The 12,459-nt window shown below is 42.7% G+C and overlaps 1 protein-coding gene across 8 annotated transcripts in view; it reads right to left on the bottom strand.

Annotated features, from left to right (window-relative positions):
• SNRK (SNF related kinase) overlaps positions 1 to 12,412 on the bottom strand; it is a 66,103-nt gene extending 53,691 nt beyond the window's left edge. For 3 of the 8 annotated variants that reach the window (XM_020905379.2, XM_070455521.1, XM_070455524.1), the window contains exon 1: positions 12,291 to 12,412. The gene's annotated coding sequence lies outside the window, so the exon portion shown is untranslated. The other 5 variants (XM_020905378.2, XM_070455522.1, XM_020905377.2 and 2 more) reach the window with 4 other exon arrangements.
• Positions 12,413 to 12,459: the final 47 nt, after the last annotated feature.

Here is a 12,459-nt window from a genome sequence, read left to right as displayed (position 1 = left end):
GGCCCTTCACACAACACACCACAGGTGAGTCCAGCTAATCCTTAAGCTCAGGCTCGTGTGAGCCTGGGGAAAAGAGCACGTGAGAGGTTGGGGGAAGTAGGAAAGTGAAAGGAGGACGAAGGAAAGGGGGCTGTGAAAACAAGTCTACTGCTGGGAATGAGGGGATGAAGAGCAATGGAGACAGCTGCTCACAGACTGTGAGCCAAGCAAAGTCATGGGCACAGGCCCACGTCCAGAGACAGGCGAGCTCTGGGATGCCGACCTGCTCCCTCAGCTCCAAGTGAGACACAAAAGTTCCTCCCGTTACCCACACCTGCTTCTCTCTCCAACAGACAGTTTCATCCACAGTCAGGCAAGGCAGTGTGATGGTTCAGCTTGGCTGAGGTCTGGTTCTGTTAGGGCTAATGACTGGATCTGAATGCCAGCTTACCAGCCACTAGCCACTGGATCTGAGGAAAACCTGACCTCTCTGTATGGTCAGTCTCCTCATTAGAAAACATCAGTAGCAAGAGGATGGCACAGATCGTGCTGAAGTAAATCAGTTAATAAAGGTGGTGTTTAAAATAGCGCCTGGCACAGAGGAAGCAGTCAGTAAACACTAGCTACCACCACCACTACCACGGTTATGACGATAGTAACCTCCTCCACCCAGGTAGAAATTCTTCCAGTCTTCCGCTCTACTGCAAGAGACTGAATTTACTGAGCTTCCATCTCTCTTCCGTTTTCAGAAAACTCCCTGGTAGCTCAGAAGGTAAAGAGTCTGCCTGCAGTGCAGGAGATCCAGGTTCGATCCCTGGGTAGGGAAGATCCCCTGAAGAAGGAAATGGTAACCCACTCCAGAATCTTGCCTGGAGAATTCCATGGACAGAGGAGCCTGGCGGGCTGCAGTCCATGGGGTCGCAAAGAGTCGTGAACTGCTTAGTTTCCTAAGATGTATTAAACTGGAAATGGATACTGTAGATTGGTAAAGAAATTAATCTCTAGTTGGGTATCAAAGTCTGATAATTTTTCATTAAAGCATCCCACAAAAATCTAACTATTTGCTTTTTTCTTTAAACTTTTTATTCTGTATTGGGAATACAGCCAATTAACAATATTGTGATAGTTTCCGGTAAACAGAGAAGGGACTCAGCCATACTCATACATGTATCCATCCTCCCCCAAACCCTAGGTGTGATCATAGGTATGTAACTTTGTATCTTGTATTCTGTGTTTTTCAACTGACCAATTACTTTCCTTTCAGTATTTTTGTTTCAATTATGAAAGAACCATCTATGCAGTGTAAGAAAAAAATATAATCAGAACATATATATTGGCAATATAAAAGAGGGAAGTTTTTTTAAAAAAAATCATCCATTATTCTACCCTCTGGCATAATCTGTTAACATTTTGGACACGCCCTTCCAAACTATTTTCTATGTATACTACATGCCAGACACAAAATGGGGTCACACACACACATATATATACACATTGGATATGGGGGGAAGTTGCGACCATTTTCCAAGTATTTCCACAAAACAAGTTCATTTTAGAAAATCTGGAAAATACAGAAAAGCACCATAGATAAAAAACAAACAAGAAACGTCCATAATCTCATCAAGGATGCCCTCTCTTCAGGTTTCAGCTTATATTCTCTCATCTGGGCTTCTGTACAAAGCTAAGATATTGTGTATGAAGTCACAGGCAGGACTACTTTTTCCTCTACTACAGGATGAACCTTTTCCATGCACTATGTTCTTCTAAATCACTATTTTTAATGACTACATTAACTACTATGACATCTTTTAAAACAGCAAAAGCACTAAATTAGGCCATTCTAAAGCGGTCTTCTTACTTATGAGAGCATATGCTCATACATGGATATGACGCGGCTGGACCTAAATGAAACAGACCATCCAGTCCAGGGTGTTTGTAATATGTAAATTCATGTTTGAGAAACACGTACTGGTGTATGCTGCAAGAATACATTGATGTTCTCCCAGTTTACTAAAGACAGCAGAAGCAACTGAAGTGTGCGGGTGTGGCTGGAGAAGAGGAAGGAAGTGTGGGTGGCCCTACACACATTTTGCAAGCTGCTGAAAACAGTTGTAAAACCAGCCGCTGTTAAACCTACTGTCAATTTGGAATGCACCCTGTTATTCTTGTCAAAGCTCACTTCGAGCTTTTCGCTGACATCCTTTACCATTGGAATGTGGTCTGCACACCAAACTGAGGTCTCCAACTCCCACCTCTCCCCAGAAGAGGCAAGGAGCAGCTCGCTGGACAAAGGTGGCTCCGCGTGGGCAGTCATTAACAAGCAAGCCAGGGCCTGAGAAAGCAGGGCACACAAAAAAAGGCCATATGCAAAAATCAGGCTACTCCAGAGCCTCTCCACACTTTGGGATATTTTACATTTCCCCTGTTAAACAGACCACCAGTATTCAAACACAGAAAAACCTTCCAAACAATTTACATGCCTCAAAAAATGATCTGTGCCAGTGCTCTCCCTCCAATATAGACAGCTAAGAGATGAGTTTTTACACAACCATGCTAAAACTGTATTTAAGCTTCTTAAACATGGAAATTATCTGGTATCTTTCACAAACAGCAAAAATATGAAAACTGTAACTCTTACTCATGGGAAATGTCAGACTAAACCTACATTTAGAGAAAAGTCAACTTAAGTAGAGGAACGAACGCACGTTTCACGAAAATTGCTGCCCTGATCTCGCTGCTAAAATTTCAAAGATACCTATAACAAAAACAGTATAGGCTGAAAAGAAGGCAATAGACTCAATCCTCCAGGAATATCAGTAACCTCCAAGTCAAACAAACAAACAAAAAAAAAACAAATGCAATCCCAGCGGCAGTCACCATTGCTGTTCTCTTCATCCAAAGTAAACAGTACTCCACATTTTTGGAGTACTGGGCATTATTAACATAGGCTATAAGGCAAGGATGAAACAACCAGGGTCATCCAGTGGTTAGGATCTGGCACTTCCAATGCAGCGGGCCTGGGTTCAATCTCTGCTCAGGGAACTAAGAACCCACATGTCTCATAGCATGGCCAAAAAAAGAAAAAAGAAGAAGAAACCATCACAAACAAGTCAATAGGTCCCAAATTATGGAAGAATCTAGAGTTTTTCACTGGAATGGCTGAATATTATTATGTGGGTATCAGGATCAGTCTAGAGCCACTGGATGGAATCAAGACAGAAACTGCAAATTAGAAGGTTTCAGTCAATCATTTATTATGAGAAATGGCCCAATAGGCAAAAACGTACCTCCAAATGTCTAATAAAGCATTTGCCAAGGGAAGGTAGAGTCACTGTTTACTAAAGTATGTTCTCAAAATTTTCTTCCAGGCAGTGAATTTTAACAGACTCGGGGCCACCTGAGGTAACCAGCACGCCGGGCTGAAAAGTCTGCTCGAGTCTCTCAAGGCAGCGACTGGGTTGCCAACGCAGATCTATCCCTCAAAGTGCTGGTTTAAGAAATCTTTATTTCCCCTAAATATAACAAGCTATATTCCAGGGATCTGAATGAAAGGAGGAGTCAGACAATCTATTAACTGACTGATGGAAAGTAGCACTTAGTATTTGTACAGAGAAAGAGGTTAACATCCAAGCCACAAAACCTAGACCAGCAGCAGAGGTAATAAGTTCAAATTCTTCCACAGAACTGCCTCTCATTAAAGTAGTGAAAAATGCTAGGCATGTCACCATTTCTACCTGAGGGTAAATGAGTCTTTAAAAATTAGTATGGTGACAGCTCTGGTATAAAGTGCCCACATAACAAATAATGATTTAAGCACAAGTTGGTGTGTAGATATTACTCCAAAATAAATAAAGCCAACCCACAATTGCTCCTTTGCCAGGAAAACAGAATGTAAGGTGGAATCTATGGAGAATTTAAAAACTTAATCTAAATCTCTCTTCCAGAGCTTTGATTAATACTGTCAAAATTCATTTTAACTCCGTATCGTCTTTTTGATACCCCCTGCTGATACTATGACAAAGACGGTCATGAAAAAGTGGTCAAAAAAAAAAACATGTGGAAAAGAAAAAAAGAAAAACTAATCCATGAACAAAAATATCGGCACCTAATGTCTCACTGACTTTGACTTAAAAGGCAGAAGCATATGGGAATTTTCTCATACTGCTGGCACCACAGATTACTTTTCTGAAAAGCAATTTGGCAATACCTGTATTAAAAGCCTTAAAATTGTTAATATCCTTCATTGAATAATCTTACTAATAGATTTATGGCTTAAAGAAATAGACATATATTTAGTCACAATATTCAGGGACAATTATATATGAAAAAAAAAAAAAGATCAGAAATAACCAAATGGTCTACAATAAGGAAACAGTATACCTAACACAAGACTATGCTGCTATATTTTGAATCTATTCAATCTCATGGGAAATTGTCACAATAAAATGTTAAGTAAAAAAATTCACACACTAAATTTCATGGCATGGGAATCCCAAATTTTTTTAAAACATATAATCTGCCTGCATATATACTTAAAAAAAAAATGTTAAAATTACAGATTTTTTTCTCTTTATGCTTTTCTGTTCTTTTCAAATTTTTAGCAGTAAATATGTGCTGCCTTTATAATCTAGGAAAGGCAGAAGTTACTAAAATTTTGAATTTCTGTACATAATTATTCATTCAACTTACTTTTCAATTGACACCAAAGAAATAAACCAATTTCCCTGAAATATATGTATATTTATATAATCTTAATAAACACACATACTCAATGAAATATTCTGCCTCCTTTGAGGGGCAAAGTATGCAATTCCTTCAGGCTAAGGAAGGAACAGGAACACTGAGTCTAATTTTTTATTAGCAAATATTTCAGCCTTAATTGTGGGGGATGAATTATGGGGGACAATACAGTCCCCCAGTCCTTTAGAATCTTACAAATAAGTTACCTACATACAAAAAGGTAATTATCCGAGATGGCTGGATGGCACCATCATCTCAACAGACATGAGTCCAAGCAAACGGAGGGAGGCAGTGAGGACCGGGAAGCCTGGGTGCTGTGGTCCATGGGGCTGCAAAGAGCTGGACACGACTGAGGGACTAAGAAAACCGGGCCAAGTTACGTCAAAGGATACTAAAGCCAGGACCCCCAAGGATGGGGCAGCCCACAGATCAGGCCTTAGCCCTCACGAGGAGCAGTGGGACACCCTTTCTGGAAATAGGAGAAATGGACAGCAGGGTACGCATGGCGGGGTGGGTGAAGTCAGGCCGGTGGGCAAAGTGAGATGATAAATGTAACAGGGTGAGGAAGGCTGATCCTGAAAACTACCTAGTGGTTCACCATTTAGGGAACTGTGATGAACTCTCAGTCTCTCAACTTCAATGGAAAACTTGCTAGACTAAATTCACCATATTATCTTCGAACTGTACTTTAGATTAATTCAAGTGTCATCAAAGAGTTAAAAATGCACAGAAGCAGCTTCACATCACAGAGCTGATGTGAGGCCTCAAAAGAAAGGAAAACTCTAGGTTTAAACATGAAAGCAACAGAAGAATAAGGTCATTAGAAAATTTAAACCAATTATAAAAGTTCAGTGTTCACCTTAAGATACCATAAAATACCAATTTTTGTCTTGACTTACTGGATTCTCTTATTATTACCCATACTACTTTCCTAAAAACCTACTAACTAAACAGGTTTACAGGTTTATATAGAAATGAGTCTTATAGCAAAACCACAGTTGACATTTCTTTTCATTGTCTCATTTCAAGTTTTAAAAATATCTTTCACTGCCACAACTGCCCATTTGAGAAGTTTACTTTTGTTTAAATGCAGTTTCAAAAAGAGTAAACAATTAAAAAAAAAAAAGAACAAATTAACTACTGGGAATCTATGTATGCACTGAATTCTTTACATTTGTTCTACAATTTATTCCTTACCATCAGGAATGTGACGGAAGTACCATACCCATTTTATAGAAGAGAAAGGACGGTCAAACAGGATAAAGTCTTTCTATGTCCCAGTCCTACGTCCAGCTAAGAGCTGCCTGAGTTGACTCCTGAGTCCTGTATTTTTTCCTGCAATAACACAATGCCTCCCCACTTTGATCTGGACCTTTCTAATTCCCAGGAAAACAACAGCACTAAAATAAATCTATTCTGACAATTCTGTTTTTCCTCCAATTCTGACACACCATGCAAGTTACCTGACCCAGCTATCAACTAACAAGAGTGCCACCAAGGACTCACCTAATAAACATTATTAACAAACAATTCCATTAAAAACTTTTTGAAATGTTTAGAAACTACAGTTTGAGAAAGGAAACAACAGGCAAATAACCATTCAAAAGACAGACTGAGAATTACTGGCCATCTAAAAATGCAATGGCACCTTGGAAAAAACTTTACAGTTTGTATACAATTTTGTTATGGCAAGATTTCTCCCCAATGGCACAGAACAGTCAACACCAAGCAAATCATTTAAGTACAATTTAAGAAGGTTCTATTTTCTGCTTTAAAAAATTTATCCTTACCCAAACTGCAAGTTTAATGTACTTTGCAAACTACATGCTCTCCAATTGTTTCTAACAAAGCATTTTCCTTCACAAGAGGATTAGCAAATACTCATAAAATAGGAGAACAAAGGATCAGATCATGTCTTGAAACACTAGACTGAGTACTGTCATTCTACATGTCTTCTGTAGTACTCATAATGCTTTATACCAATAAGAGAGAATTGTTTAACCTGCAGAAAATGAGATAGAACACAAAGCTTAACTCTTAAATTCAATCACTTAACTTTTGTCTACTATTAAAAAAAATTACTGTGCAATATTTGGACTACTTAAGAGACCCATAAATATGGCACACTCTAAGCTTCATAACTTGTCCAATGAATATCTGTTAGTCTAGTGTCCTAGATCTAAAATGAACTTTATCTACAGACCTTACACCATCTGAGTAAAACCTACATTACCTAAAATATACTCTCCTTAATACAAAAGAACCAACATGTCTAAATATTAAACCCAGTTAGATATACTATTTAAACATTTTCCCCTATCTATGCAATATGAAGACAATATAATGACCTAAGAGTTAAGCCTGTACATAGAAGGGGAGGGAACATCAGAAAAGAGCTGGGACAGCAACCTAAGCGTCACATTTCAAAGTGCCGCAGAGCCAAATTTTCTCGTCTAAACCACAGAGGTGCACATTAAAAGTTATCAAAATTCATTTACTCAGCAAACATGAGGAGCAGCATCATAGCATAAAAGAGTACCATAGGACTTGGAGCCCAAGGAGACATTCCACTTCTGTCAACAGGCATGTCTTTGTCTATAACACAAAGATAAGCACCACCTGGGACAATCATGAAAGCAAAAGGCGATAATATATATTAGCAATGTGTCAGTGGGATTAAAATCACCCAGATTTTTTCCCCCAGCTTTTCACAACTGGCTTCCCTTTCAGACAGTCTGACATCTGAGAGGAGTTGTATACTAAGTTCCCCACCTTACTGTGACATCCTTAGCCTCACCCTTCACTGGCCCAGAACACCACCCCTCAAGGCCTGCACTGGATATAACAGGAAGGCCACTGCCCTCCGCTGTTTACACCTCTCACTGGAAGGCTGGAAGAGGTGTTCTTTCCCCTACATCTGCCTTTGGAAGTTCACAGGAGGCATCTCAGAGACATTATTCTGTTTAAGCCAAGAACTGAGATTGGCTGAGGGGGAAAAGCGGCCTTAGTGTGACTGGGACAGTAACCCACACCGAGCCCAGGGTGTGAGAAAAGGTGAGAGATCGGCGGGGAAGGTCTGGACACCCGAAGGTCCTCGTGTCCCTGCGCGTGAGTGGATGCTGCCCACATCCGGCCAGCCTCTGCCATGCCTTAGGGCCAGCACACAGAGGCCACCGTCCAGACCAGCGCCTCTCCCTCCCTCCTATCCGCCTGCACACCAGCTGCTGGGCACTCTCTCAGCACTATGCCCTCTTCCATCACGGCCTGTGTCACAGTTGTGGTTATATAATTATTTGTGTGATTATGTGATTAATAATCTGCATCCCCCGCTAGACTACATGATAAATTCAGCCCGCGTAAAACACATGTCTGCTTTATTCAGCTCTGCATCCCTGGGCCCGCCGAGTATAGCATCTGCCTGAAATATATAGATACACTTTATTAAATGAACAAATGAAAGCTGGCACTAAGAAGCCAAGGAAGAATCCTGAGCAGGGGAATGGCAATCAGAGATGACAGCTGAACAAACCACTCTGGCAGCGAAGTGAAGATCACATTGGAAGGGGAAGACTAGAGCCTGGACACAGGTGAGGACACTAGTGAAAAATGTTTCCAGAAAAGTGATGAAAGACTTAAAAACGAGGGCAGCCTGCATCTAGGCAGTGATGAGAAGGATGTAACGGAGGAGACGCACTTGGGAAGTAGAATCCAGAAGCTCAAAGCACAGGGCGCAAAGCACAGACAGGAATCTGAAATGACTCTAGTGGAGAGTGGGAGCAGGTGGGGCACTGACTCACACCAGGAACACAGGGCGGCAACAAACCTTTCCTGAGCATCTTTTCTGGAGTGGAAGATCTGCCTCTAGCTCTGGGATTCTATAAATGAGAAGCGATTTCTATCTAACCCATTGGGATAAAATGGGTATGGTATCCATTAATGGGCAGCAAACTACAGTTCAGATCTTTCACATTTCTTCACCAGGACATTTCTTGGGTACACCGACTACGTATGAGGCATAACCCTGGTCTGGGGATATGGCAATCAAAGAAGAGGCATCTCTGCCTCGAAGGAGCTGACAGTCTTCTGGGTGTGAGACAGGTAACTGCATGACAGTTACTGCATGAGAAACTGAGGCCAGTGAGGCTATGATTTGACCAGTTACATGTCCTGTAACCTGCATTTCTGGAGCACTGATTTTATAACTCCCATCACATTTCAGGCCAACATGTAGTTGAGGGCTTACGTGCTGGGACATTCAGACGGACACCCCTCCTCCCAATCTCGCTTTGAGCCTGGAGACACTCCAGAACTGAAAACAACATGGTGCATGGGCAGCCAGTGCCCTCCAACTCTGAAGTCGCTGCTGTGGTCACAGGGCAGCAGTCTGGGGAATACACACAACCAGGAAGGAGGGGGAGAGAGGCCTGCCTGGTCAGCAAAGAGCCTACCTGAGCAGAGGCCAAACGCTGCAGGTGCCAAAGTAGAATCTCAGGAGGCTCTGGAAGTAACAGCAGAGAAATAAACATTCAGGGAAGGTAGAGCAGGAATCCTCTGTAATCAGGTTCCTCCCCTTCCACCAGCAAGAAATGGTTCCCCACGGGGTGGAAGGCCTCAACCCAAAGCAGATATACAGGAAAACAAGATGAGGAAATGATCTGCAGTGAGAATTACACAGCTCCAGATTATCCAGAGCAGACAACACATTTCCAGCACTCACTCATGAGGTAATTAAATCTGAGAGGCTTTATACTGGCCCTTCCCAAACTAAAACAAAATACCAAAACATGTCCTCCCCCTTCAACCCCAAACCTACTTTCCACAGCCTTAAAAAAACAAAAACAGCTGCACAGTCTCTACCTCCTCAGCTTCCTTTCACCCACTTGGATCTAAATTATTTCTCCACCATCTGACCTTGTCTTTTTAACCTCCCTAAACCCTTGGAGCCCTTTCCCCTTTTCTCTGCCTGGAAACTCTACCTTGTCCAAGACTGGTTCAACCATCGCCTTCTCTGTGAGGCATTCCCCAGTCAAACTGCCCAGGGGTTTTGCCTATGCCTCATCACAGCATTTGATCCTACTGTCCTTGTTTATCTCAGTGTAAATATAATTCACAATAGCCTGAAAGACAGGAACTCATTTTTATTCACTTTTCTATTGCCACCCTCTAACCCAGGGCCCCCAAAGTAGACAAAGGCTCCATGAATAAATGATCAGAAATTTAGTTTACCTTCAAAACTGCTACAAACCACTCAACTCTTCCACCTAAATTGCTCTAAGAATAGACTTGCATACACACACACACAGGGAAGTATCTATATTCTGAATAATCAGTTTTCTTATAACAGCATCTTGGCTAGAAACTCTAAATTTTGGTGGTTAAGCAAACAGCTGACATGCAGTAAAATCAATTCTTTAGAGTTCCTCATCTACGTTTCTAATTCCTAAAATTCTGACCATGTGGAAAGTGCACCTTTTTCCTGGGCAGTGTAATCAATTCTTAGGCTCAGAAAACCTGTTTCAGAGAAGCAACCAAGCCTTATTTATGACAATGCTTAGAACCTGGGCTGCTCAATAGCTCCAAAAATATTTTTTTCCTTCTATTTAGTTTCACTTTCTATATGAAACACCCATAGTAAAGTTTAGACACACAATATTTCCTGCAACCAGTAAAAATACCTGAAAGCCCTTCAATTTTAATACAGACATTCAAAAGCCTTCATTTTAAGATTATGGGATTACATTTGAACCTTAACGGCCCAATGTTTACTTCTGTTCTAGAAAAACAAAAATTACGTAACTTCTCAGTCCTTGTATGTTTTCTACAAATGTATCTTACTGCAATAACACAGAAAAACTTACTCAGAAGAGCAGAGAAAAAAGGAAAAAAAAAGTGAAAGTAACTTTTCTATACTAAAGAAAACAAACAAACAAAAAAAACAAAACCTGATTGTGCAAATTAAAAAAAAAAAAATAGAAAGGTGGCAAAGTTCCCTGACAGGAAAATCTTAAAGATGGAGAAATAAGAAAAGTTAACTCCATGCACCTGACTTTCAATTACTATACTGCTTCAGTAAGTGACTTGCCTCAATAAGTGACCTTGGGAATGTCATTTCTCTCATTTTTAGTTCTGTAAAATGGGAATGTCATCTGTTTTCCTACTAGAGACAATTAGTCGAATAAAAGAACCAATGTGATTTTTTTTTTAAGAAACTTGTCTAATTAGTTTGCTTTAATCACCACTAGTACAGTACATTCCTCTTCAGGAATCCAATTCCAAGAAAAATATTTAAGCAGACGTTCAGGACAGATTTCCTTAAGGGAATGATTTTATAAATCTGGAGAGCAATGTAACAAGATTATAAATTAACAAATTGATTACATAAGCCTTGACAACCTCAGGCTTTAAAGTACACTGATACACATTCTGATAAATTAGACTGATTTGGGACTAGCGCCTCAACCCCATACAAGAAACCCAAACTGAGGCATTTGGTGTTTGATAGGAATCAGGTGGAATCTAACCAAGACGCGGAACACTTGCAGTTCCATTACCTGCTAGCCACGCTTCACCTTCCACCATAAAACGTGAAACGCATTAAGTCAGCTTTACCACCTGCTCCTAAGATTGTGAAGATGTACTCAATTAAATGGAAGGGGGGGAAATAACTAGATAATGTGAAAAATCCTATACCCTTAGACGTCCAGAAGCTTTAGAATCCTACTGCCAAATGCCCCCTCACCCCTCCAAATACTGGACTTGAACCGAACTCACTATACAGCTATCGAATTTTACCTGACCCAACTGTTAAGAACACCACAGCTCCAGGAACCCCACTCAGGATAAAAGGCTGTCACTTTCCTGGATCCCAAGTCCAAGCAAACGGAAGGAAGGGTTTTGTAAAACGGTCCAGAAAGGAATCAACAGGCGATGACTATGGAAAAGAAGGGAGGTTTTCCAATCAAAAATTCTAGCTGTCCCTCGGGAACGGCACTGCTCCTCCTTCCTTACCCCGATGCCCTTTCTCTACAGACAATATCCCCATTCTATTGTACGGCTGCAGTTTTAGCAAGAAATCCCCTTGCTGCGCCAGATCTCCAGATTCTTTTGAAAAAGAAAAACACCTTTAGTGAGGAAAACACCGTACGAGAGAACCTGGGCGCGGGGAGCCGCGGGCGCCGCACTCGGCCCGCTCCGGGGCGGGGCGCGGGGATGCGGGCGCCTCCCGAGGTGCCGCAATCCCGCCGCGGCCGCAAGGGCAGGGCCTCGGGGCGCCCGTGGCCGGCCGCCGCAATGCCCGCTCCCGTGCGGGCCCCGCCGCCGCCCGCTGCCTGCCGCCAGGCCATCAGGCCGCACCGCCGCCGCGCGGAGTCCGGGCCGCCGCAGCCCGCGGCCCGCGTCCTCCCGGGCCCGCGACGCGGGGAGCGCGGAGAGCGCAACTTACTTTCCGCCTGCGGCGGGCGCTCGGGCCCCAGCGCCCAGCCCGGCAACCGCTGAGGCCACTCGGCGGCGGAGGCCAGCCGGTCCCCCTCCCACGGCTGCCGCTCCCGGCTGCACTGCACGCTCGCCCCTACCTCAGCAAGCAGGCGGGCTTCCGTCCGCAGCGGCCGCGGCGCCGACAACTCCCTCCCGGCCGCCGAATCCCCGCACCCAGCACTAATCATAATACCAAGCGGGCAGGCGGCCGTGGGGAGGGGGTGGGGGACCGAAATGCGCCTGCGCGGGACGCGCGTCATTGTGACG

Source organism: Odocoileus virginianus, chromosome 26 (genome assembly GCF_023699985.2).
Source record: "Odocoileus virginianus isolate 20LAN1187 ecotype Illinois chromosome 26, Ovbor_1.2, whole genome shotgun sequence".
Lineage (NCBI taxonomy): Eukaryota > Metazoa > Chordata > Mammalia > Artiodactyla > Cervidae > Odocoileus > Odocoileus virginianus.
The sequence above is the reverse complement of the archived record's forward strand: the minus strand, read 5'-3'. Positions and strand labels throughout refer to the sequence as shown.